Here is a 25,403-nt window from a genome sequence, read left to right on the forward strand (position 1 = left end):
CTGGCATGCTTTAACACTGACCTGGTTCGGGCGCTGTAATGCATTCAAAATGATGGCCCTCCCTCGGATCTTATACATGTTCCAGACATTACCGATCCGGTTACCCCCAATTGTTTTTCAGACAACTGCAGGTGCTGCTCCGGGACTTTATTTGGGTGCGTGAAGGGTGGCGGTCAATTCTTCCATCCGGAGAATATGATTGACTTTGGAATACCACAGCACCTTGGATGGGGGCTGAGGCTGCCTCCACAGTGCGGGAATGCAGGCCCGGGCGGCATTCAGGAGTTGCATCGTGAGGGTTTTTTTGTATTTTCGAACAGGCTGTTCGGTCAAGTGTAGAAGGCACGCTACTGGAAACCCAAAAGTTCCTCAAGGTCGGGCATGCCCAGAAAAGGTGTCCCATGGTCCCCATATCTGAATTTCACCTCCAACAAACATCCGGGATCGATCTATCCATTTTATTCAGAAGGTATGGGACTCTATACCAGCGTGAGACTATCTTGTATCTTGATATTGGTTTGCGATGGAAGCTTTATGTACTAAGGTCAGGATCTTCCCTATCTGTTGTGGGGTAAATGTGATGCCTAAGTCCCTCTCCCATTTGTGGATAAATGGTGGGGGTCGACTCCTCCTCCTGACTACTCAATAGGTTGTACAGGAGGGAGAGGGTTTGTCGCACAGGTTCCCTTTTGTGACAGATGGATTCATAGAGTGTCAGGTCTCTAGGAGTGTAGGGGGCCCTTTGTATGGCCAGAAGAAAGTGACAAAGTTGATAAGCACTAAACAAGTCAAGCGGAGGGTCAGAAAGCTCGGCGACAGTTTGCGTGGTCGGGAGCCCTCCCGTGGGCCACACCTCTCCCAGACGCTGTTTCCCCACCACTGTCAACTGTCGCAGTTTCTTGTTGGTAAATCCCGGTGGGAAGTCTGGATTAGCTATAACCGGAGTCATTGGTGATGGCAGGGGAGCAATGTGTGTGCAGCGGAACAACCTCCGCACAACAGCCAACGTAGCTCCCACTACGGGGTGACCTCTGAGGTCTTTTGGTAGGGAGGACAGGAGCCACGGGGAGGTCAATAGGGGAATGGATCCATCCTCAATCTCCATCTCCACCCACTGCTTGTGTGGGCCATTACAATGCCAATCAACGACTCTCGCTAGCACAGTCACTCTGTAGTATTGTCTGAGATCTGGGAGACCCAGACCCCCCTTGTCCTTTGGTCTGGCAAGCAATTGCAAACGGGCTTTGGGCAGTTTGCGCGCCCAAATAAAGTCCCGGAGCAGCACCTGCAGTTGTCTGAAAAAAATTGGGGGTAACTGGATCGGTAATGTCTGGAACATGTATAAGATCCGAGGGAGGGCCATCATTTTGAATGCATTACAGCGCCCAAACCAGGTCAGTGTTAAAGCATGCCAGTTTCCCAAATTAGATTTCAGTCTATCCAGGAGAGGGACAAAATTAAGCAGGTACAATTGCGATAAATCGGCTGCGATGTCAACGCCCAGTTAACGTATAGATTTTTCAGCCCAGTAGAATGGAAAAGAGGAGCGGAGCCTCTTGGCCTCACCATCCGGGACCGATATATTCAATACAGCCGACTTGGCGCAATTGTTTTTATAGTTTGATAGGCTGCCGTGTCGCTGTAGAGACGCAAGTATTTTGGGAAGCAAAATGTGTGGATTGGAGACGGAAAAAATTAGATCGTCAGCGTACGCCGCAATTTTGTGGTGTGCCGAGGGTTTGGATATGCCAGTAATATTCGGGTCATTCCGAACGTGACACATAAGTGGTTCCAGTGTCAGAATTAAAATTAGGGGAGACAGAGAGCACCCCTGCCTCGTCCCATTAGTGATGGGGAAAGAGTCCGAGCACCACTCGGTCTCCCGTACCGCTGCCGATGGCGTGGAGTAAAGCGACATTACCCAGCTCATCATGTTGGGGCCAAGACCTATATGTTCCAGGGTGGCCTGCATAAAGTGCCAGGCCACCTTGTCAAAGGCCTTCTCCGCATCCGTTGACAACATAAGCAAGGGCCTTCCCTGTACATGTGCCGCATGGATTAAATGGAGAACTCGGGCCGTATTGTCTCTAGCTTCCGACTTATTTTTATTTTTTTGCTTGTTTCCCAAGGTGACCATCTTGGCGTTTGTCAAGAGGGTTGAAAGTGCCTGAAGAGATTGCCTAAGGGCACATCACCCTGAAAGCACCCGATCTCGTTTGATGTTGGAGGCTAATAGAGTCGGGCCTTGTTAGTACCTGGATGGGAGACCGCCTGGGAATACCAGGTGTCGTAGACTTTTTTTTATGTTGTTGACGTTGACCTGTTTTTTTTTTCGCTTATTTCCCAAAGTGACCATCTTGGTGTTTGTCAAGAGGGTTGAGAGTGCCTGAAGAGATTGCCTATGGCCACATCACTCTGAAAGCACCCAATCTCGTCTGATCTTGGAGGCTAAGAAGAGTCGGGCCTGGTTAGTACCTGGATGGGAGACCACCTGGGATTACCAGTTATTGTAGGCTTCTTTTTATGTTGTTGGCGTTGATTCGTTTTCTTTTTTTTTGCTTGTTTCCCAAGGTGACCATCTTGGCATTTGTCAAGAGGGTTGAGAGTGCCCAAAGAGATCACTTACAGCAGCATCACCCTGAAAGAGCCCTATCTATTCTCTTTTCTGAGGCTAAGAAGGGTTGGGCCTAGTTAGTACCTGGATGGGAGATGGCGTTGGAATACCAGGTGCCGTATTCTTCTTTTTATGTTGTTGACATTGACCTGTTTTTTATCGCTTGTATCTCAAGGTGACTATCTTGGCATTTGTCAAGAGGGTTGAGAATGCCCAAAGAGATTGCCTATGGGCACATAACCCTGAAAGCACCCGATCTCCTCTGATCTCAGAAGCTAAACAGGGTTGGGCCTTGCTAGTACCTGGATTGGAGACCACCTGGGAATACTAGGTGCTGTAGGCTTCTTTTTATGTTGTTGGCCTTGACCTGTTTTTTTTTTTCACTTGTTTCCCAAGGTGACCATCTTGGCGTATGTCAAGAGGGTTGAGAGTGCCCGAAGAGATTACCTACGGCCCCATCACCCTGAAAGCACCCAATCTCGTCTGATCTCGGATGCTAAACAGTGTCGGGCCTGGTTAGTACCTGGATGGGAGACCGCCTGGGAATACCAGGTGCCATAGGCTTCTTTTTTTTATTTTATTTTATTTAGTAGTATGCAACATACAATGCAAAGGCAACTTCACAGAATGTGTGATACAAATAGTTACAAACAAACGATCATATTGCATGGATATCAGAGCCAATGGTAAGAAGTCCGAGGAGAATAGCATGTGTACAGCTTTGCGGTCATATCAAGATGAGATTAAAGCTCCATCTCGTTGGGATCCTCTACCACGTAAAATATTATTGATACTAGCCCTGCTATCCTCGAAGAGTTTAGATATCCATAGATAGGGGAAGAGTATTGTGTAGTAGTCAAATGGGGTCGGAACATACCATTTTCTTTTCCCTTTTTTGAGTTAAGAAGGGAAATAGTAGAACTGAAAGGAGGGAGAAGGGGAAAGAGAAGATTGGGGAAGGAAATGGCAGAAAAGGAAAAGAAGGGGTAAGGGGGTGTCGTGGGTAGAGTGGATAGGATGGGGTCCCCTCCCAGGGAGCAAGAGACGCCCTCGGCTCACCAGCTCATCAGCTGTCCAACGTTTGGAACAGCGATCTCCAACGATCACCATGAGCTTACTATGTCTCGCGGAGGTATTCTTCCGAAAAGCGAAACTGGGTCCAGTAGAACCATCTGTTCCCATGCTCCTCCGTTTTATCCCTCATTGTGGCAGTCAGGTCTTCCATTCGTTCAATATCATTTACCCTTGCGAACCACTGGGTCACCATTGGAGCAGATTGCTCTTTCCACTGACTTGGGATACAGGCCCTAGCTGCATTGAGGAGATGTTTAAGTAAGGACTTATGATAACGCTTTCTCGACATAGGAGTTAGATTGAGAAGAACTGCTGTGGGATCATTGGCTAAGGAAATGTCTGTGAACTTGTGGATGAGTCTCAGGACAGGCTGCCAGAATGTTTGTAATTTAGGGCATTCCCAGAAAATGTGGAGAATGGTGCCAGCCTGTTGCCCGCAGCGACAGCAGCGGTCAGATTGACCGGGGAATATTTTGGCCAACACCACCGGTGTACGATACCAGCGTGTGATCATCTTATATGAGATCTCCTGATATTTACTGCAGAGTGACGACTTATGGGCGAAAAAGAGTATTCTGTCCTTCTGTGGTTTGGAGAATGTAGTTTGTAAGTCCCTTTTCCATTTAGCTAGGAAGGGTGGATCCGTGGAGGATTGTGCGTCTGTCAGGATTTGGTAGGACCTAGAGAGGAAACCACGAACTGGGCCATCATCCAGGCAAAGTTCCTCGAAGGGGTGGAATTGTCTAGAGAAGAACGAATGGTTAGGTAGTGATCAGAGGAAATGGATTAGCTGTCTAGCTCTCCAGCTATCCAATGCAACAGGTACTTGCTCTAGCAGTATGGTCCCCATGGGAATCAAGCCCGTGGGTCCAAGAAATAGGGCTGCTCTCAGAAGCCCTTTCGGGGCTTGCCTGGTAAAGGCCTGGTCAGACAGGCCCGGAGGGAATCTAGGATGTCCAATAATTGGGGTCATAGGAGAAGGGAAGTTAGTCAGGTGGGAAAGGTGAAAAAAACTATCCATCTCGGCGAGCGAGAGGCCAATTAACGGGTGAGTAGTCACACAGGGCTCCAATGGCCTCCCCGCCCAAGGCAGACCAGTCAGTGGAACCCGCACCATCTCGTGCTCTAGCTTGACCCATAGCTTCAGTTCCCCATGCCGGTGTCCTATCACATATGGTCCCCCATCGGATAGTGTCCGCTGTGTGCTGCGCATGCGCAGTACACAGCAACACAGATTCCGAAAATTGCCGAGCATGAACGGCGCCTGCGCACTGAGTCCAGTTTCTATCCCCACTATCCAAGTGGACATAGAGTAAGAATATAAAAGAGCCGAGCGCAGCGAGGCCGAGCCCGAAGCGTGGCGAGCTAAGCTCGCCTGCGAGGGGCCCTCTAATATTCACAACCCTATGTCCGCTTGGATGGTGGGGCTACCACCTCCACTCACCGCGCAGGCGCCGTTCGGCTTCGGAGATTTTCCGAAGCTTCGTCTGCTCCGTACTGCGCATGCGCAGTACGGCGCAGACACTTTATCATGGCCGGACAGTATATGGCAGAACACCAGCACCAGTCAACCACCGGTGTCATGTGCGTCGCTGTGTAATATAGAGCAGGGTCCGGGAAGCCAATACCTCCCCGCAATTTCGGTCGCAACAGCATTGCCCTACCAATACGCATATGTTTTCCGCGCCAGAGGAACTTGATAAAGGTTGAGCGAACCGCATGAAAGAAAGTCTGGGGTATTTTGATAGGTAAGGCTTGTAGTAGATACAGAAGTCGTGGCATTGCGTTCATATTACAGCGTCCGAACCATGACAGAGCTAGTGGGTCCCATCTCTTAGGGTCCGCTGTAAGCCCATAGGCTTCTTTTTATGTTGTTGGCTTTGACCTGTTTTTTTTGCTTGTTTCTCAAGGCGACCATCTTGGCGTTTGTCAAGAGGGTTGGGTGTGTCTTGAAGAGAATGCTTACGGCCACATCAACCTGAAAGCACCCGATCTCGTCTGATTTCAGAGGCTAAGCAGCGTCAGGCCTGGTTTGTACCTGGATGGGAGACTGCCTGGGAAGACCAGGTGCCATAGAAGGATCTGGTCTGGTTAGTGTCTTGATTGGGAGATCGCCTGGGAATACTGGATGCCGTAGGCTTCTTTTTATGTTGTTGGCTTTGACCTGTTTTTTTTAGCTTGTTTCCCAAGGTGACCATCTTGGCCTTTGTCAAGAGGCTTCAGAGTGCCCAAAGAGAGTGCCTACGGCCAAATCACCCTGAAAGAGCCCAATCTCATCTGATCTCGGAGGCTAAGCAGCAATGGGCCTGGTTAGTACCTGGATGGGAGACAGCTTGGGAATACCAGGTGCCGTAGGCTTCTCATTATGTTGTCGGCGTTGACCTGTTTTATTTTCCCTTGTTTCCCAAGGTGACCATCTTGGCATGTGTCAAGAGGGTTGAGAGTGCACAAAGAAATTGCCTACGAGCACAACACCCTGAAAGCGCCCAATCTCGTTTGGTCTCAGAAGCTAAGCAGGGTTGGGCCTGGTTTGTACCTGGATGGGAGACCGCCTGGGTTTTCCAGATGCCGCAGGCTTATTTTTATGTTGTTGGTGTTGACCTGTTTTTTTCGCTTGTTTCCCAAAGTGATCATCTTGGCATTTGTCAAGAGGGTTGAGAGTGCCTAAAGAGATCGCTTACAGCCGCATCACCCTGAAAGCACCCTATCTCTTCTGATCTCAGAGGCTAAGAAGGGTTGGGCCTAGTTAGTACTTGAATGGGAGATGGCACTAGGTGCCGTAGTCTTCTTTTTATGTTGTTGGCGTTGACCTGTTTTTTTTCGCTTGTTTCCCAGGGTGACTATCTTGGCATTTTTCAAGAGGGATGAGAGTGCTCAAAGAGATTGCCTATGGGCACATCACCCTGAAAGCGCCCAATCTCCGCTGATCTCAGAGGCTAGAAAGGGTCGCGCCTTGTTAATACCTGGATGGGAGACCGTCTGGAAATACTAGGTGCGGTAGGCTTCTTTTTATGTTGTTGGCGTTGACTTGTTTTTTTTTGTTTGTTTCCCAAGGTGACCATCTTGGCGTTTGTCAAGAGGGTTGAGCGTGCCTGAAAAAATCTACTATGGCTGCATCATCCTGAAAGAGCCAAATCTCATTTGATCTCAGAGGCTAAGCAGGGTTGGGACCTGGTTAGTACCTGGATGGGAGAACGCCTGGGATTTCTCGATGCCATAGGCTTTTTTTAAGTTGTTGGCATTGACTTATTTTTATTTTTTTTGTTTTATTCTTTTATTAAGTATAAGTAGAACAACATAAATATAACAGTCAACCATACAGCATGACCCAGGGTCACAATTACATGGTAACAAAAAATAGGCAGCCAAATAACTCTGGGTTCTCAGAGGGGAGTCCTAGAGTTTCATGCAGAAATGAGAGAAACCCCACCTCGGACATGTAGTACAGTATAACTAATGCAGCCCTGTTCGGACAAATGTAATCATGGAGAGCAACTGGGACCACAGCGAGCCAGCTTATCATGACCTATGTGAACCAGAGTAAAATATGAGCCGGTCGTGTCCAGAACCCTGGGGCTCTTCTGGGTCCCAAAGGCTAGTAAGGAGACAAGGCATAGTCAAAATGGAGGACGGGGGAAGAAGAGAGTGCAAAGACGGAGAGAGAGGAGGGGGGGGATGGCGGCGGGGAAAAATAGAAAAATAAAGACGAAAAGGGAGGGGGGGGGGATGCCACCGAGGGCAGACATGGCCTACGTAGGTAAACGTTAGATGTTCAGTCTTTTTCTGGGACAGGGGCGCTGCTCACCTCCCGAATGTAGTCTCAAGTACCAGAAAAATACCTCCAGGGCCTCCATGTAACACTAAATGCCTCTTCAGTGTTGTGAAGGGTGGCGGTCAATTCTTCCATCCGGAGAATATGATTGACTTTGGAATACCACAGCACTTTGGATGGGGGGCTGAGGCTGCCTCCACAGTGTGGGAATGCAGGCCCGGGCGGCGTTCAGGAGTTGCATCGGGAGGGTTTTTTTGTATTTTCGAACAGGCTGTTCGGTCAAGTGTAGAAGGCACGCTGCTGGGTTGTCTGCGATATCTACATTTCTGAGAGTTTTTATCGTCTCGGTCACCTCCACCCAAAAGTTCCTCAAGGCCAGGCATGCCCAGAAAATGTGTCCCATGGTCCCCGTATCTGAATTGCACCTCCAACAAACATCCGGGATCGATCTATTCATTTTATTCAGAAGGTATGGGACTCTATACCAGCGTGAGACTATCTTGTATCCTGATTCTTGATATTGGTTTGCGATGGAAGCTTTATGTACTAATGTCAGGATCTTGCCTATCTGTTGTGGGGTAAATGTGATGCCAAAGTCCCTCTCCCATTTGTGGATAAATGGTGGGGTCGACTCCTCCTCCTGACTACTTAATAGGTTGTACAGGAGGGAGAGGGTGTGTCGCACAGGTTCCTTTTTGTGACAGATGGATTCATAGGGTGTCAGGTCTCTAGGAGTGTAGGGGGCCCTTTGTATGGCCAGAAGAAAGTGATGAAGTTGATAAGCACTAAACAAGTCAAGCGGAGGGTCAGAAAGCTTGGCGACAGTTTGCGTGGTCGGGAGCCCTCCCGAGGGCCACACCTCTCCCAGACGCTGTTTCCCCACCACTGTCAACTGTCGCAGTTTCTTGTTGGTAAATCCCGGTGGGAAGTCTGGATTACCTATAACCGGAGTCATTGGTGACGGCAGGGGAGCAATGTGTGTGCAGCGGAACAACCTCCGCACAACAGCCAACGTAGCTCCCACTACGGGGTGATCTCTGAGGTCTTTTGGTAGGGAGGACAGGAGCCACGGGGAGGTCAATAGGGGAATGGATCCATCCTCAATCTCCATCTCCACCCACTGCTTGTGTGGGCCATTACAATGCCAATCAACGACTCTCGCTAGCAGAGTCACTCTGTAGTATTGTCTCAGATCTGGGAGACCCAGACCCCCCTTGTCCTTTGGTCTAGCAAGCAATTGCAAACGGGCTCTGGGCGGTTTGCGCGCCCAAATAAAGTCCCGGAGCAGCACCTGCAGTTGTCTGAAAAAAATTGGGGGTAACCGGATCGGTAATGTCTGGAACAAGTATAAAATCCGCGGGAGGGCCGTCATTTTGAATGCATTACAGCGCCTGAACCAGGTCAGTGTTAAAGCATGCCAGTTTCCCAAATCAGATTTCAGTCTATTCAGGAGAGGGACAAAATTAAGCGGGTACAATTGCGCCAAATCCGCTGCGATGTCAACGCCCAGGTAACGTATAGATTTTTCAGCTCAGTAGAATGGAAAAGCGGAGCGTAGCCTCTTGGCCTCACCATCCGGGACCGATATATTCAATACAGCCAAAGGTGCAATTGATTTTATAGTTTGATAGGCTGCCGTATCGCCGGAGAGCCGCGAGTATATTGGGAAGCGAAATGTGCGGATTGGAGACAAAAGAAATTAGATCGTTAGCGTACGCCGCAATTTTGTGGTGTGCCGAGGGTTTGGATATGCCAGTAATATTCGGGTCATTCCGAACGTGACACATAAGTGGTTCCAGTGTCAGAATAAAAATTAGGGGAGACAGAGGGCACCCCTGCCTCATCCCATTAGTGATGGGGAAAGAGTCCGAGCACTCTGAAAGCACCCAATCTCGTCTGATCTTGGAGGCTAAGAAGAGTCAGGCCTGGTTAGTACCTGGATGGGAGACCACCTGGGAATACCAGTTATTGTAGGCTTCTTTTTATGTTGTTGGCCTTGATTCGTTTTTTTTTTTTTTTCGCTTGTTTCCCAAGGTGACCATCTTGGCATTTGTCAAGAGGGTTGAGAGTGCCCAAAGAGTTCGCTTACAGCAGCATCACCCTGAAAGAGCCCTATCTCTTCTCATCTCTGAGGCTAAGAAGGGTTGGGCCTAGTTAGTCCCTGGATGGGAGATGGCTTTGGAATACCAGGTGCCGTAGTCTTCTTTTTATGTTGTTGACATTGACCTGTTTTTTTTTCGCTTGTTTCCCAAGGTGACTATCTTGGCATTTGTCAAGAGGGTTGAGAGTGCCCAAAGAGATTGCCTATGGGCACATAAGCCTGAAAGCGCCCGATCTCCTCTGATCTCAGAGGCTAAACAGGGTCGGGCCTTGCTAGTACCTGGATTGGAGACCACCTGGGAATACTAGGTGCTGGAGGCTTATTTTTATGTTGTTGGCGTTGACTTGTTTTTTTGTTTTTTTGTTTACCAAGGTGACCATCTTGGTGTTTGTCAAGAGGGTTGAGAGTGCTTGAAGAGCTCGCCTATGGCCACATAACCCTGAAAGCACCAGATCTCGTCTGTTCTCAGAGACTAAACAGGGTCGGGCCTTGTTAATACCTGGATGGGACACCACCTGGGAATACTAGGTGCTGTAGACTTCTTCTCATGTTGTTGGCATTGACTTGATTTTTTTGTTTGTTTCCCAAGGTGACCATATTGGCGTTAGTCAAGGTTGAGAGTGCCTGAAGAAATCTCCTACGGCCACACCACCCTGAAAGAGCCCAATCTTATCTGATCTCAGAGGCTAAGCAGGGTTGGGACCAGTTTAGTACCTGGATGGGAGACCGCCTGGGATTTCCAGATGCCGTAGGCTTCTTTTTATGTTGTGGCCATTGACCTATTTTTTTCCGCTTGTTTCCAAGGTGACCATCTTGGTGTTTGTCAAGAGAGTTGAGAGTGCCTGAAGATATTGGCTACGGCCACATCACACTGAATCTGTTCCATCTCATCTGATCTTGGAGGCTAAGCAGGGTCCGGCCTGGTTAATGCCTGGATGGGAGACCGCCTGGGAATACCAGGTGTCGTAGGCTTCTTTTTTTTTCAAATATAATTTTTTCTCCAAATAGGGGAAGACGGTCCCCCAAGTACATAATGCAACAGAGAAATACAGAGCAAAAAGCAGCTGAACAATACTTGATACAGGTATATTCGCAACTGTGAGTCTGCCTTCCATCAATCACAATGATTCGAGGCACGGATAAAGTACTGTACCAAGATCCAGGGTCACACAAACCCCAGGTCCCTCCGGCATAATCCATCCAGAGGGGGGTGTGGGGCCGTCATTCCCAATTTTCCACTCTTTCCAAAAGAGAGAGGGGGTGGAGGGGGTGAGAGATAGGGGAGGAAGGCCGAAAAGAGAAGGGTTGAAAGATCAGAAAAGGAGAAGAGGGGACGAGACACGATGGCAGCCACTGTCCAAGGGGCCAGTCAAGGAAAGCTCAGAGCACTAAGGCGATAGCAGGCGACATCCTTCTAGCGAGAATATAAAGGTATTCCAGATGTCTCAGGTTTGTTTAAAAAATTCTTGTTTACCTTGTGATGTGAGGATCAAGTCCTCCATTTTTTTTAATGTCCTCTATTTTCCTAAGCCAGTGAGTAATGAAAGGGGGGGAACATTTTTTCCAATAGAGAGGGATGCAGGATTTCGCCGCATTAATCACATGCCGTAAAATAGATTTTTTTGTACTTCTTAATGGGAATCTGTGAATGGTACAAGAGAAAGAATGCAGCCTCTTCCTGGATGGAGAAGTCTGTGAATTTTTGTGTCATGCATCGGATCTCTGTCCAGAAGTCCACCAAGCTGAGGCAGGACCAAAAAATGTGCAGCAACGTGCCCTCTTCTTCTCCACACCTCCAGCATATGTTCGAGGAAGAGGGGAAACATTTCTGCAGCTTTGATGGTGTCAAATACCACCTGGTGAGAAGTTTAAAATTCGTCTCCTGTATCTTCGTGCACAGCGACATTTTGAGAGCCAAAGTGATAATGCGTTGTCTCTGTGCTGGGGAAAATTAGCAATTATGGTCCTTTTCCCAGTTGGCCAGACAGGTTAAGTGTGGGTAATCTGTTTGAGAGAGAATGTGGGCCAAAGGGCCTTCGCTCCTGCATAGAGTCTCAAACTCCGTCTGAGGGCGGGCGAACGTTTGAGGATTGGGGATGGAATGGAGAAAATGATGTCGTTGCGCCGCTCTCCAAAAAGGCAGTTGGAAAAGCCCTGTCGGATCTGTTAGGGTTGAGAAAGAAGGCCATTTTCCATCAATGACGAATTTAGACGCATTGTCTAGGTTGGAATTTCTAAGTGGGTCCCCAGTTCAAAGGTTGGATGGCCACGTATAGGGAATAGGGGGGAAGTCAAAGACGTGAGTGTGTTTTGGGTAGCGATCAGGTGACTGACTTTCAACTAAGCCCCTATAGTGGGATGTGACATAAATTCTGTGGGTAAATACTTATAGCACCACATGGCGCTTCTTAGCGGGATTCGGGAGTGAGCTTAGAAAATTTGTTTCGATTCCAGTCCAATACACGCCCCAGATGGGAGGCCAGGTAGTAGCGTCGCAAGTTAGGGAGAACCAACCCTCCCTGTTGTTTAGACAATGTCAGCTGTGACCGCTTAAGTCTGGGATTTTTGTGGGCCCAGTTAAATTGAGTGAGCAAGGATTGAGCTTGCTTAAAAAACAGGACTGGAATCTGGATCGGGAGAGCTTGGAAAAGATAAGTAAATTTAGGGAGTATGTTCATTTTAATGAGATTGCATCTGCTGAACCAGGAATGGAGGCCAGAATGCCACCCGTGAAGCAAACTGCGGATCTTAGTGACAAGGGGTGGGGGGAAGTTCAACATAAACGTACGCGCGATGTCCGGTGGAATGTAAGTACGTGAGTATATCTTACTTATCCATGCCAGCATCCGTTCACTCAGACCTATATGGCGAAGGACCGAGAACATTAATGTCCATTTGACCCGATCAAAAGCCTTCTCGGCATCAGTACTCATGAAAAGACAAGGGGTCCCAGATGACTTTGCTTTACGGATCAGGGTAAGCACCTTAGTGGTGTTGTCCCTATCTTCCCTGGTGGGAATAAAACCTAACTGGTCAATATCAGTACTCATGAAAAGACAAGGGGTCCCAGATGACTTTGCTTTACGGATCAGGGTAAGCACCTTAGTGGTGTTGTCCCTATCTTCCCTGGTGGGAATAAAACCTAACTGGTCAATATGTATAAGGGACTACAAGTGATGTGCCAATCACGTGGCGAGGAGTTAGAGAATAGTTTTAGGACCGAATTTTGGAGGGAAATGGGTCTGTAGCTCCCACATAGGCCCGGGTCTTTGCCCTCCTTAGGTATCAACGAGATGTGGGCTCTAAGGGTATCCTCAGGAAAATCCCCATTCGAGCTCAGAGTATTAAATAAATTCACCAAGCGCGGGCCGAGAATAGGGAGGAAGGTCTTAAAGTATTGTGCGGTATATCCGTCAGGGCCCGGAGCCTTACCCACCTTCGGAGGTCCCACGGCCGTCTGGACTTCTTCCAGTGTGATCGGGTCCTCCAAGTACTCCCGTGATTCCGATGAGAGGGTTGGTAGACCAGAACCGGTTACATATCTGTCTATATTGTCCTGTCCAGACCCTGAATCGGGCAGGTTGTAGAGATCAGAGTAACATTTTTCAAAGACTTCGACTATTTGGGTTGGGGTAGAGGCCCTCTGGCCATTCTCATCTATCAACTGTGGTATGTAAGAGCCAGATTTCAACTCCTTTACCGACCTGGCTAAGATTTTTCTGCATTTGTCCTCTGACTCCTACGTCAGTTTACGACAAAACTGGAGTGCCGCTTTCGCTTTATAATGGAGTAGGACAGCAATATGGGTATGGAGTGTCCCCAATTCAATCTCTAAGGTCCGTAAGGGGGTATGTTTATGTTTCGCTTCCACAGAGGCAAGTTCACGAAACAGATTAGCAAGCTGTTCCTTCCGTGTTCGTTTGATGCGCGCCCCGTGCCTGATAAGTACCCTGCGGAGTACTGACTTGTGAGCCTCCCAAATTATCCCCGGGTCACAGTCCTGCTTTAGTTTTCTTGGAAATAAAGGTCCAATTCCCTGGTCACATCTGCTAAAACTTCCGGTATCTGGAGCAGGCTCTCATTAAGGTGCCAGAATAGAGACCTAGGTGAGGGGTAGGGAGCGAGGAGCAAGAGGCAGAAGTGTCAACCGATGGCGAAAGGGGACATTAAAGTCCCCACCTAATATCAATTGGCCCTCCCAAAAGTCACATCATCTGTGCAGGGTAGTTCTGAGGAACGTGTCTTGGTGATCATTGGGAGCGTACACAGTGGCAAATGTAAAAAGGCGCTCTCCAATGTGGCCCCTAAGAAAAAGATATTGGCCCCCAGGGTCCACCAGAGAATCCTGGAGAACCCAGGGGAGCCTGCTAGAGATCAGAATGGAGAGGAGGGGTTAGTAGAGTGGTAGACCTTAGGGAAGGATCTCGACCATAGAAAGGGGAGGCTAGTATTTTTAAAATGTGTTTCTTGTATAAAGGCCACATCAGTACAGGATGTGTTCAGTTCTCACAGGAGGATCCACCGTTTTTCAGGGGAGTTCAGTCCCTTAACGTTTAGAGAGGTGACCTTGACTGAGTCTGCCATCGCTCCTCGGGGAGGGGGGGGGGGACATCAGAGAAAAGCAAAGAAAGTTGAACCAAGGTAGGTTTTGGGTAGGTAATGCATGGTGGGAACTAAGGGGGAGAAAGGAAGGGCAAATGCAAGGAAAGGTAAAGGGAAAAAGAGGCCGGGCACCTCAACCCCAGGGGGAGAGGGAAGTTAAGGGTTGTCCGCACTCAACAGTACAGGAAGGGTATACTAAAACAGCACAATTATGCTATAGCGCTTACCAGATGTACACTGGGTTTAACGCGCTGTCCTACTTGGGTAATTGGGTAGACAGGTTGGAGAGGGAGCCCCCGAATCCTAGTCCCCCCAGCCCCGGCAGTGGTAAATGTCACGTCTGATACCGGTATGCAAATAAAAGACAATCAGTAACATCAAAGAAACAAAAAACAATAGTATAACCAAAACAGAGGTAGAGCATATAACTGTTAGCACTGAGGGGTCTCCTCGGCTCGCCCTAAACGTAGGCATGCACGAGGGAGCCCGTCACAACAGAAAAGGCATCACAGAATGGGATCCACCACCCCCCGTCCCATACCCCTAAAGTACATGCAGTCCCCAAACAAATGCCTTTCTCCCTTTGGCAGATTGTCCTCTCCTTACCCCCGCTCCCCCGTCCACGCCCCGGGGGGAAAAGGGGCAGGGAAGGGGGGAAAGGGGGAGTGTAAGGGGGGAAAGGGGGAGTGGAAGGGGGAAAGGGGGAGGGAAAGGAGGGAAGGGAAGGGTGGGAAGGGGGGGAAGGGAGGGGGGAAACAGGGGAGAGGGGACAAACATGCAGAAATGTCAAGTCCTTTAGCGCACTCCCACCAGCAAACACCCGGACCCCATAAATTTCAACTCCTCCCCTCCATGGTCACCACATCAAGATGAAAGAGAAGCAGCCCTGGTCGGTGCATGGAAAACCCGGCAGGCAAGGGGCTGGGGCCACCATCCCTCCATCCAATGGGAGACTTCACCCGAGCAGCAGTCCTGGGGCCCGCCAATTAGTGTCTCTCCTGCATCTCCAGAGGGAGGCTGGGACTGCCCAAACAGTAAGGGGTAAATCCTCCAGGGGGGTCCAGAGTCACCCTGGAGGGAAGCAGTGTCTCGTACCAATAGGCTCAATAAATAAGTCATCCAGGGTCCCCGAAAGCTGCAGAAGGCAATGTCGGCAAAGAGTAGGTGGGAGCCAGAGGGGGGGACAAGGGGCACATCCAGGGGGAGGGGACACATATGCGGGAATGTCAAGCACTTCCAGTACAGCGCATTAGGTATCACTCAGACCCCCCAAAGTGCAAATCCCCCATCTAAGGTCAAGACTCCAGAAGGGAAGATGAGCCGCCCTGGTCTGTACATGAAAGAACCTGCTGCCAAGGGGTTGGGGCCATCATCCCTTCCTCCAATGGGAGATGCCACCGGCATGACAGCCCCGTGTCCTGTCAAGTGGTGCCCCTCTGACAATGTCGTTGTGGTATATGTGGAGCATCCAGGGAGAGGCAGGGACCCCCGAAACAGTGAGGGGTAAAGCCTCCAAGGGGGACCGTTGTCAGACAGGAGGATAGCGGTGTCTTGTACAAGTTGGTTAATTAGACAAGTCATCCAGTGTGTTTCTGTGAGCAGCGGAAAGAAAGGTCGGTAAGGATTATGAATGGGTGGGGGCCAGGGAGTGCATAAAACTGCCACCAGATGACCGGGGCAGAGAGGGCAAGGGGATGAAAGTCAGATCTGGTAGGTGGGGGCGGGGGTGAGGAGTGTCCCTCATATTACTCACATTGGCCATACCTTGAAGCTGAGCGCTCTGCATACCCAGGACGTTCTTCTGTATAATCTAGCCTATCTGTACACATTAGTCGGTCCTCTGTATACACTAGTCTGTCTGTATACACTAGTGTATACAGATAGGCTAGATTATACAGAAGAACGTCCTGGGTATGCAGAGATGGAGGCTAGGGTATACAGAGAGAGAGGCTAGAGTATGCATACTTGCTAGTGTATACAGACGGACTAGTGTATACAGAAGACCGGCTAGTTTATATAGGGAGGCTAATGTGTGCAAAAGACAGGCTAGTGTATACAAATAGGCTAGATTATAGAGAAGAACATCTTGGGTATGCAGAGAGAGCGGCTGGGTTACACAGAGAGGCTGCTGTATGCAGACTTGCTAGTGTATACAGACGGACTAGTGTATACAGAGAGGCTTGGGTATACAGAGAGCTAATGTATAAAGAGCAGCTAGTGTATACAAAAGACATCCAAGGGTATACAGAGAGACTCGTGTATGCAGAAGACCGGCTAGTTTATACAGAGAGGCTAAAGTGTACAAAACACAGGCTAGATTATACAGAAGAACGTCCTGGGTATGCAGAGATGGAGGCTAGGGTATACAGAGAGAGAGTGAGGCTGGGTTACACAGAGAGGCAGGAGTATGCAGACTTGCTAGGGTATACAGAGAGCGAGGCTAGAGTATGCATACTTGCTAGTGTATACAGGTGGACTAGTGTATACAGAAGACCGGTTAGTTCATGGTCACCACATCAAGATGAAAGAGGAGCAGCCCTGGTCGGTGCATGGAAAATCCGGCAGGCAAGGGGCTGGTGCCACCATCCCTCCATCCAATGGGAGGCTTCACCCGAGCAGCAGTCCTGGGGCCCGCCAATTAGTGTCTCTCCTGCATCGCCATCGGGGGCTGTGTAGAGAATCCAGAGGGAGGCTGGGACCGCCCAAACAGTAAGGGGTAAATCCTCCAGGGGGGTCCAGAGTCACCCTGGAGGGAAGCAGTGTCTCATACCAATAGGCTCAATAAATAAGTCATCCAGGGTCCCCGAAAGCTGCAGAAGGCAATGTCGGCAAAGAGTAGGTGGGAGGCAGAGGGGGGGACAAGGGGCGCATCCAGGGGGAGGGGACACATATGCGGGAATGTCAAGCCCTTCCAGTACAGCGCATTAGGTATCACTCAGACCCCCCAAAGTGCAACTCCCCCATCTAAGGTGAAGACTCCAGAAGGGAAGATGAGCCGCCCTGGTCTGTACATGAAAGAACCTGCTGCCAAGGGGTTGGGGCCATCATCCCTTCCTCCAATGGGAGATGCCACCGGAATGAAAGCCCCGTGTCCTGTCAAGTGGTGCCCCTCTGACAATGTCGTTGTGGTATACTGTATGTGGAGCATCCAGGGAGAGGCAGGGACCACCCAAACAGTGAGGGGTAAAGCCTCCAAGGGGGACCAGTGTCAGACAGGAGGATAGCTGTGTCTTGTACAAGTTGGTTAATTAGACAAGTCATCCAGTGTGTTTCTGTGAGCAGCGGAAAGAAAGGTCGGTAAGGATTATGAATGGGTGGGGGCCAGGGAGTGCATAAAACTGCCACCAGATGACCGGGGCAGAGAGGGCAAGGGGATGAAAGTCAGATCTGGTAGGTGGGGGCGGGGGTGAGGAGTGTCCCTCATATTACTCACATTGGCCATACCTTGAAGCTGAGCGCTCTGCATACCCAGGACGTTCTTCTGTATAATCTAGCCTATCTGTACACATTAGTCGGTCCTCTGTATACACTAGTCTGTCTGTATACACTAGTGTATACAGATAGGCTAGATTATACAGAAGAACGTCCTGGGTATGCAGAGATGGAGGCTAGGGTATACAGAGAGAGAGGCTAGAGTATGCATACTTGCTAGTGTATACAGACGGACTAGTGTATACAGAAGACCGGCTAGTTTATATAGGGAGGCTAATGTGTGCAAAAGACAGGCTAGTGTATACAAATAGGCTAGATTATAGAGAAGAACATCTTGGGTATGCAGAGAGAGCGGCTGGGTTACACAGAGAGGCTGCTGTATGCAGACTTGCTAGTGTATACAGACGGACTAGTGTATACAGAGAGGCTTGGGTATACAGAGAGCTAATGTATAAAGAGCAGCTAGTGTATACAAAAGACATCCAAGGGTATACAGAGAGACTCGTGTATGCAGAAGACCGGCTAGTTTATACAGAGAGGCTAAAGTGTACAAAACACAGGCTAGATTATACAGAAGAACGTCCTGGGTATGCAGAGATGGAGGCTAGGGTATACAGAGAGAGAGTGAGGCTGGGTTACACAGAGAGGCAGGAGTATGCAGACTTGCTAGGGTATACAGAGAGCGAGGCTAGAGTATGCATACTTGCTAGTGTATACAGGTGGACTAGTGTATACAGAAGACCGGTTAGTTTATACAGAGAGGCAAATGTGTACAAAAGACAGGCTAGTGTATACAAATAGGCTAGATTATAGAGAAGAACGTCCTGGGTATGCAGAGATGGATGGCTAGTGTATACAGATAGGCTAGATTATACAGATAGGCTAGATTATACAGAAGAACGTCCTGGGTATGCAGAGATGGAGGCTAAGGTATACAGAGAGAGAGGCTAGAGTACGCATACTTGCTAGTGTATACAGATGGACTAGTGTATACAGAGGACCGGCTAGTTTATACAGAGAGGCTAATGTGTACAAAAGACAGGCTAGTGTATACAAATAGGCTATATTATAGAGAAGAACGTCCTGGGTATGCAGAGAGAGAAGTTGGGTTACAAAGAGAGGCTAGTGTATGCAGACTTGCTAGTGTATACCGGTGGACTAGTGTATACAGAGAGGCTTGGGTATACAGAGAGCTAATGTATAAAGAGATGCTAGTGTATACCGACGGACTAGTGTATACAGAGGACCGGCTAGTTTATACAGAGAGGTTGATGTGTAAAAAAGACAGGATAGTTTATACAGATAGGCTAGATTATACAGAAGAACGTCCTGGGTATGCAGAGATGGAGGCTAGGGTATACAGAGAGAGAGAGCGAGGCTGGGTTACACAGAGAGGCAGGAGTATGCAGACTTGCTAGTGTATACAGATGGACTAGTGTATACAGTAGACCGGCTAGTTTACACAGAGAGGCTAATGTGTACAAAAGACAGGCTAGTGTATACAGATAGGCTAGATTATACAGAAGAACGTCCTGGGTATGCAGAGATGGAGGCTAGGGTATACAGAGAGAGAGGCTAGAGTATGCATACTTGCTAGTGTATACAGGCGAACTAGTGTATACAGAAGACCGGTTAGTTTATACAGAGAGGCTAATGTCTACAGAAGACCGGCTAGTGTATACACATAGGCTAGATTATAGAGAAGAACGTCCTGGGTATGCAGAGATGGAGGCTAAGGTATACAGAGAGAGAAGTTGAGTTACAAAGAGAGGCTAGTGTATGCAGACTTGCTAATGTATACCGGTGGACTAGTGTATACAGAGAGGCTTGGGTATACAGAGAGCTCATGTATAAAGAGATGCTAGTGTATACAAAAGACAACCAAGAGTAGACAGTGAGGCTCATGTATACAGAAGACCGGCTACAGAGAAGCTAATTTGTACAAAAGACAGGCTAGTGTATACAGATAGGCTAGATTATACAGAGGAAGGTCCTGGGTATGCAGAGATGTAGGCTAGGGAATCCAGAGAGAGACTGTGTTACACAGAGAGGCTAGAGTATGCAGAAGACCGGCTATTTTTTTTTTTACAGATAGGCTTGTGTATACAGAAGACAGTCTGGGGAATTCAGTGAGGCTAGTGTATGCAGAGAGGCTGAGACACCGAGACTATTGTAAAAAGAAGGCAGGCTAGTGTATATAGATTACGGGCACCTGTATACAGAAGACAGAGAGGCTAGTCTATATTGAGTGGCTGGTGTACACAGAGAGATTAATGTATACAGAAAAGCTAGCGTGTAAAGAAGACAGGACTTTATTTTTTGCTAATGCAACTACTTTTGAAACATATAAAGTGCTTTTTTCATATTTTGGTGCTGTTAAAAAGTGGTGTGTTGTCAGTGGTGATATCAATGTGACAGTTAATGTGGAGAACTACAACTATTCAAAATAGAGCAAAAGAGTGCTAAGTTTATTTTGTTAAGTCATTGACTGATAGACGTTAAGTAATTGGCCGTTATTGGTTTGGCAGTACATGGTTTATTTTGATGTAAGATAGTTTTATTCTCTACTTATAGCCGAGTTTTAGACGACTTTATTATTAGCATTATTCGCATTATTCATATATATTATGCAGAGTGTAAGTATTGCAGTGAGACGATATTGCTTTTAAAAGATTTGTATTATTATACATAGCATTGTTAGCAGACCAATAGGACAATTTACATGGCCTAATATTGCAGAGCGTAATTTATCAGGAAAGAGATCCAAAGCGTTAGTTGCAGTAGCTTCATAAAACTGAGATATCGTTGCATTACTCTAAATTTAAAAGTTGTTCCGGTAGCACTGAAAAGACGATATTAGATGAGTGATCTACACATTTCGTTTACTATTTCACTATACCGGCTAAATGTTAATATGTTAATATGTGCTGCGTGTAAGGTAGAAATTAGATGGTTTAGTGTGAGCTGGTTTACCAGGATTTAGAGATAGTAATCTGTTTATACTAGTAATAAATATAGCAAAATAACTATAACGGGTTTAAGTGGAAATACACGAAATAACAGCAACAACGTGTGTAGGTTTTTATCAATCAAGTTAATTACGTGTCAGCAGCTAAATATTCTGCAATAGCAGAGATTAAGTATTGCAGTCGAAATGAGATCGGAAGCGTTAGTTGCAGTAGCTCCAAAATGACTGAGAAATAATTTCATTACTCTAAATTTAAAAGTTATCCCGGTAGCACTGAGTGGACTGATATTAGATGAGTGATCGTTCTAGTACAAATTCAGTTTCCTATAGCAGAGAGATACCAGTTACTGTGAGACGAGTAATTAAACTGTTCACGGTAGCATTGCATTACTCTTAACATGTGCAGCGTGTAAAGAAGCAATAAGATGGTTTTGTATTATCCTAAAATTAGCAGTATACGTAATAAAGGTGAGTAGGTAACCTGGATTTAGACATAGCAAACTCTATAATCTAATTTAGCAAAATTAGAAAGGATAATATTGAGACAGTATATATACAGGTAGAGTTTAAGTGGAAATACACAAAATATCTAGCTTACCTTTACATTGTTCAATAGAGCGTTGCAAAGTAATACCAAGGCAAAATGTCGGAATAGCAATTAGATGAGATGATTGCTGTAATCGTGAAATATCAGCAACGACTAGGTTTTTATCGGATGAGAAAGTATAATAACTGGCAAAGTATGACATGGCAAAGAGAAAAATTGCATTAGAGATGTGAGATGGACATGAAATGTCAATCCCCATTGGTTACTTACATGTAAACGCGGCTACATACAGCAAAGTGTGAGCTAAGCAGCTAAAGGGTATTTAAGAGTAAATTGACGTAGCTTGAAAATTCCAACGTGTAAATCGTTCCATTAATTATGCTACGCACGAAGACGGCTTACACTGACTGTTTTCCGTTTCCACTGGTCATCGGCATAATGTAACAGTAACCATGAACATTAATAGTGATAGACAGCTTACATTAGGATGTATGCATGATGTGAATGTAAAATGAATGTAAAATAGTTGCATTATGTGTTATTAATGTAACCAAACTGTATTGCTTTGCTTTGCTACTGCAACCACTTCTTGCCGCTGTTAAAAAATGTGTTGCAAGTGTTATGTGTTACAAATGGTTATCAGTGTGACAGTTAATGTGGAGAAGAAGTAATACACAAAATAGAGTCAGAAAGAGAATCCTATTGCATAGAGGTAGCGAGAGATGGTTGCATTAATCTTAATGTGCAGTGTGTAAAAGGTTTTAAAAAGATGGTTTTGTGTGACTTTTGCTTTAACGTAAAATTAGCTGTAGACATTATAACTTGTTACAATGATTTAGAGATAGTAATCTCTATAAAATAATAATAATAAGTATAGCAAAACAAATTAGGAAAATTTTGAGGCAGTATGTATAGGTCGAGATATAGTGAATACACAAAAGGGATCAAGGGATAGTAGCAAAGTCAAGGGATAAATGCAAAGGTACTCTATTTAACAGTAAATTGACGTAGCTTGCAAATTTCAACGTGTAAATCGTTCCATTAATTTTGCTGCGCACGAAGACGGCTTACACTGACTGTTTTCCGTTTCCACTGGAAAGAGAATCCTATTGCATAGAGGTAGCGAGAGATGGTTGCATATGGCAGAAAGACGGCTTACACTGCTTTTCTCACATTTTGCTGCGGTAAAAAGAAATGTTTTGTCACTGTGTTTTAACTGTGACAGATAAGGTGGAGAAAAAGAAGTAATACAGTACATGACAGCTGATACTGGTTGAGTAATAAAACTGTTTTATTAAGATGTAAGACTAGTTTTATTCTCTACATATAGGCTTTTCAGAGAGTTGTATAATATAGGCGACCAATAGGACATTTAAATGGCTTAATATTGTAGGGAGGAAGTATCGCAGTTCAAAGGTAAGAGATTGAAAGCTTAGCTTGAAAATGGCCGAGAAATAGTTGCGTTAGTCTAAATTTAAAGGATATGCCGGTACCAATGAGAAAGCTTATATTAGACTAGTTGATCTTTGCATTACACAATCCTATTATTATTATTATTATTATTATTATTATTAATAAGATCATAGTGCAGAGAGATACTCAGTTAATGTCAGAGATACTCGGTCAATGTCAGAAAAGCAATAAAACTGTTTACATCGTTAGAGAGCGATAGTTACATTACTCTTAGTATGTGCAGCATGTCTGGTAGCAAATGGATGGTTTTGTGAACATTTTGCATTAAGGTACAATTAGCGGTAGAACTCATGGAAGTGAATAGATTTAAGCGGATTTTGAGATAGTACTCTCCATTTCTAATAAGAAATAAAGAAAAATAAGTCAGGATGGTGTGTCAGGACTGTCACATACTCACAGTTCCGGTACAAATATGCAAAATAGAGCAAAAGAGTACATGGTTTATTTTGATGTATGATAGATTTATTGCATGCTTGATGTGGATGATTAAAATCGTGTAGTGATCTATATTTAGCATAAGAATGAAAAGGCATAACCTGGCAATGAGACAAACTCCATTAGAGATGTGAGCTAGATGAAATAATGAGATGTCTCTGTATAGCCCAGATTGTCTTCTGTTATCACTTAGCCTACCCTCTAAATTCACTAGCCTCTTTATATACACCAGTATGTTTACACTAGCCGGTCTTCTGCATACAATAGCCTGTCTTCGATATACACTAGCCTATGTTCTGAATACACTAGCCCGTCTTCTGTCTTCTGTATGCCCTAGCCTGTCTTCTGTATACATTAGTCTCTCTGTATAAACTAGCATCTCTGTATACCCCAAACTGTCTTCTGTAAAAACGTGTCTCTCTTTATAGCCTGTCTAGCCTTTCTTCTGTACACACTAGCTTCTCTGTATACACTAACCAGGCTTCTATATACAATAGCTTCACTCTATGCACTAGCCTCTCTGTATAATCTAGCCTCTCTATATACCCTAGATAGTGTTCTGCATCTCCGTAGTGGTAGCCTCTCCGTAGAAGCCAGCCTTTATTCTGTATTCACTAGCCTTTCTTCTGTATGCTGTAGTCTTCTATATATACTAGCTTCTCTGTACACCCTTGCATCTCTGTAATACACTAAACCCTCTGTATACCACAGCCTGTCTTCTGTATACACTAGACTGTAAACACTAGCTAGAATACACCAGCCTGTCTTCTGTACCCACTAGATTCTCTGTATACACTACCCAGTCTTCTGTATACACTGTCAGCTTGGATGTATACCCAAGCCTGTCTTCTGTATACACTAGTCTCTCTAGATGCACGGTCCTATCTGTATACACTCGACTCTCTCTATACACTAACCTCTCTATATACACTAACATCTTTGTATATACTAGCCTCTCTTTAAATTAGCCTCTCTGTGTACCCCAGCCTCATTGTTTACTCTAGCATCTCTGTATACTCAAGCCTATCTGCTTACACGAGTCTGTATTCTGTATTCACTAGCCTGTATTCACTAGCCTTATATATACTAGCTTCTCGCTTCTCTGTACACCCTTGCATCTCTGTACACTAGACTCTCTGAATACACTAAACCCTCAGTATACCACAGCCTGTCTTCTGTATACATTAGACTGTAAAAACTAGCTAGAATACACCAGCCTGTCTTCTTTACCCAATAGACTCTCTGTATGCACTACTCAGTCTTCTGTATACACTGTCAGCTTTGATGTATACCCAAGCCTGTCTTCTGTATACACTAGTTTCTCTATATGCACTGTCCTTTCTGTATACTCTCGACCCTCTCTATACATTAACCTCTCTATATACACTAACATCTTTGTATATACTAGCCTCTCTTTAAATTAGCCTCTCTGTGTACCCCAGCCTCACTGTTTACTCTAGCATCTCTGTATACTCAAGCCTATCTACATACACGAGTCTTCTGTATTGTGTATTAACTAGCCTTTCTTCTGTATGCTGTAGTCTTCTATATATACCAGCTTCTCTGTACACTCTTGCATCTCTGTAAACACTGTGTAAACTAGCCAGTCTTATGTATACACTCGCCGACTGTATACACTAGACTCTCTGAATACACTAAACTCTCTGTATACCACAGCCTGTCTTCTGTATACACTAGACTGTAAAAACTAGCTAGAATACACCAGCCTGTCTTCTGTACCCACTAGACTCTCTGTATACACTACCCAGTCTTCTGTATAGAATGTCAGCTTTCATGTATACCCTTTCTGTATACACTAGCTTCTCTATATGCACTGTCCTTTCTGTATACACTCGACTCTCTCTATACACTAACCTCTCTATATACACTAACATCTTTGTATTTGTCTTTAAACTAGCCTCTCTGTGTACCCCAGCCTCACTGTTTACTCTAGCATCTCTGTATACTCAAGCCTATCTACATACACGAAACCTGTATTCTGTATTCACTAGCCTTTCTTCTGTATGCTGTAGTCTTCTATATATACCAGCTTCTCTGTACACCCTAGCACTGTAACAGTACTAGGTTCCTGTATTACAGAAACAGAACACCAGCAATAAGGTGTATACTGTGCAGGAGGCACACAACACCGACTCTAACTTCTGCACTGCAGATGCATGTATTGCAGAAATTGAACACCAGTAATAATATGTGTACTGTGCAGGAGGCACATAACACCCACTGTAACAGTGCTAGGTTCCCAAGCAGTAAAGGCACTGTCCCTGCCTATAGTCCTCTTTCCCTGACCACCGCAACACACTATACAAGGCCGCCGCGCTGGCGGCCTTATATAGTGTGGGGTGTGTACTAAACCCCCCTGAGCTA

At 46.3% G+C, this 25,403-nt stretch overlaps 6 pseudogenes; all 6 read left to right on the forward strand.

Moving 5' to 3' along the window:
* The first annotated feature begins 2,397 nt into the window (after window positions 1–2,397).
* LOC143937479 (5S ribosomal RNA) lies at window positions 2,398–2,516 on the forward strand (annotated as a pseudogene).
* Window positions 2,517–2,838: 322 nt separating this feature from the next.
* Window positions 2,839–2,957, forward strand: LOC143937740 (5S ribosomal RNA; annotated as a pseudogene).
* A 102-nt stretch (window positions 2,958–3,059) lies between these two features.
* On the forward strand, window positions 3,060–3,178 carry LOC143936584 (5S ribosomal RNA; annotated as a pseudogene).
* Window positions 3,179–5,927: 2,749 nt separating this feature from the next.
* On the forward strand, window positions 5,928–6,046 carry LOC143937688 (5S ribosomal RNA; annotated as a pseudogene).
* Window positions 6,047–9,982: 3,936 nt separating this feature from the next.
* LOC143937178 (5S ribosomal RNA) lies at window positions 9,983–10,101 on the forward strand (annotated as a pseudogene).
* A 95-nt stretch (window positions 10,102–10,196) lies between these two features.
* On the forward strand, window positions 10,197–10,316 carry LOC143937050 (5S ribosomal RNA; annotated as a pseudogene).
* The last annotated feature ends 15,087 nt before the right edge of the window (window positions 10,317–25,403 follow it).

The sequence above is a fragment of the Lithobates pipiens genome, unplaced genomic scaffold, assembly GCF_037356315.1.
Source record: "Lithobates pipiens isolate NorthernLeopardFrog02 unplaced genomic scaffold, aLitPip1_a1.2 Scaffold_28, whole genome shotgun sequence".
In the NCBI taxonomy this organism is placed as follows: Eukaryota; Metazoa; Chordata; class Amphibia; order Anura; family Ranidae; genus Lithobates; species Lithobates pipiens.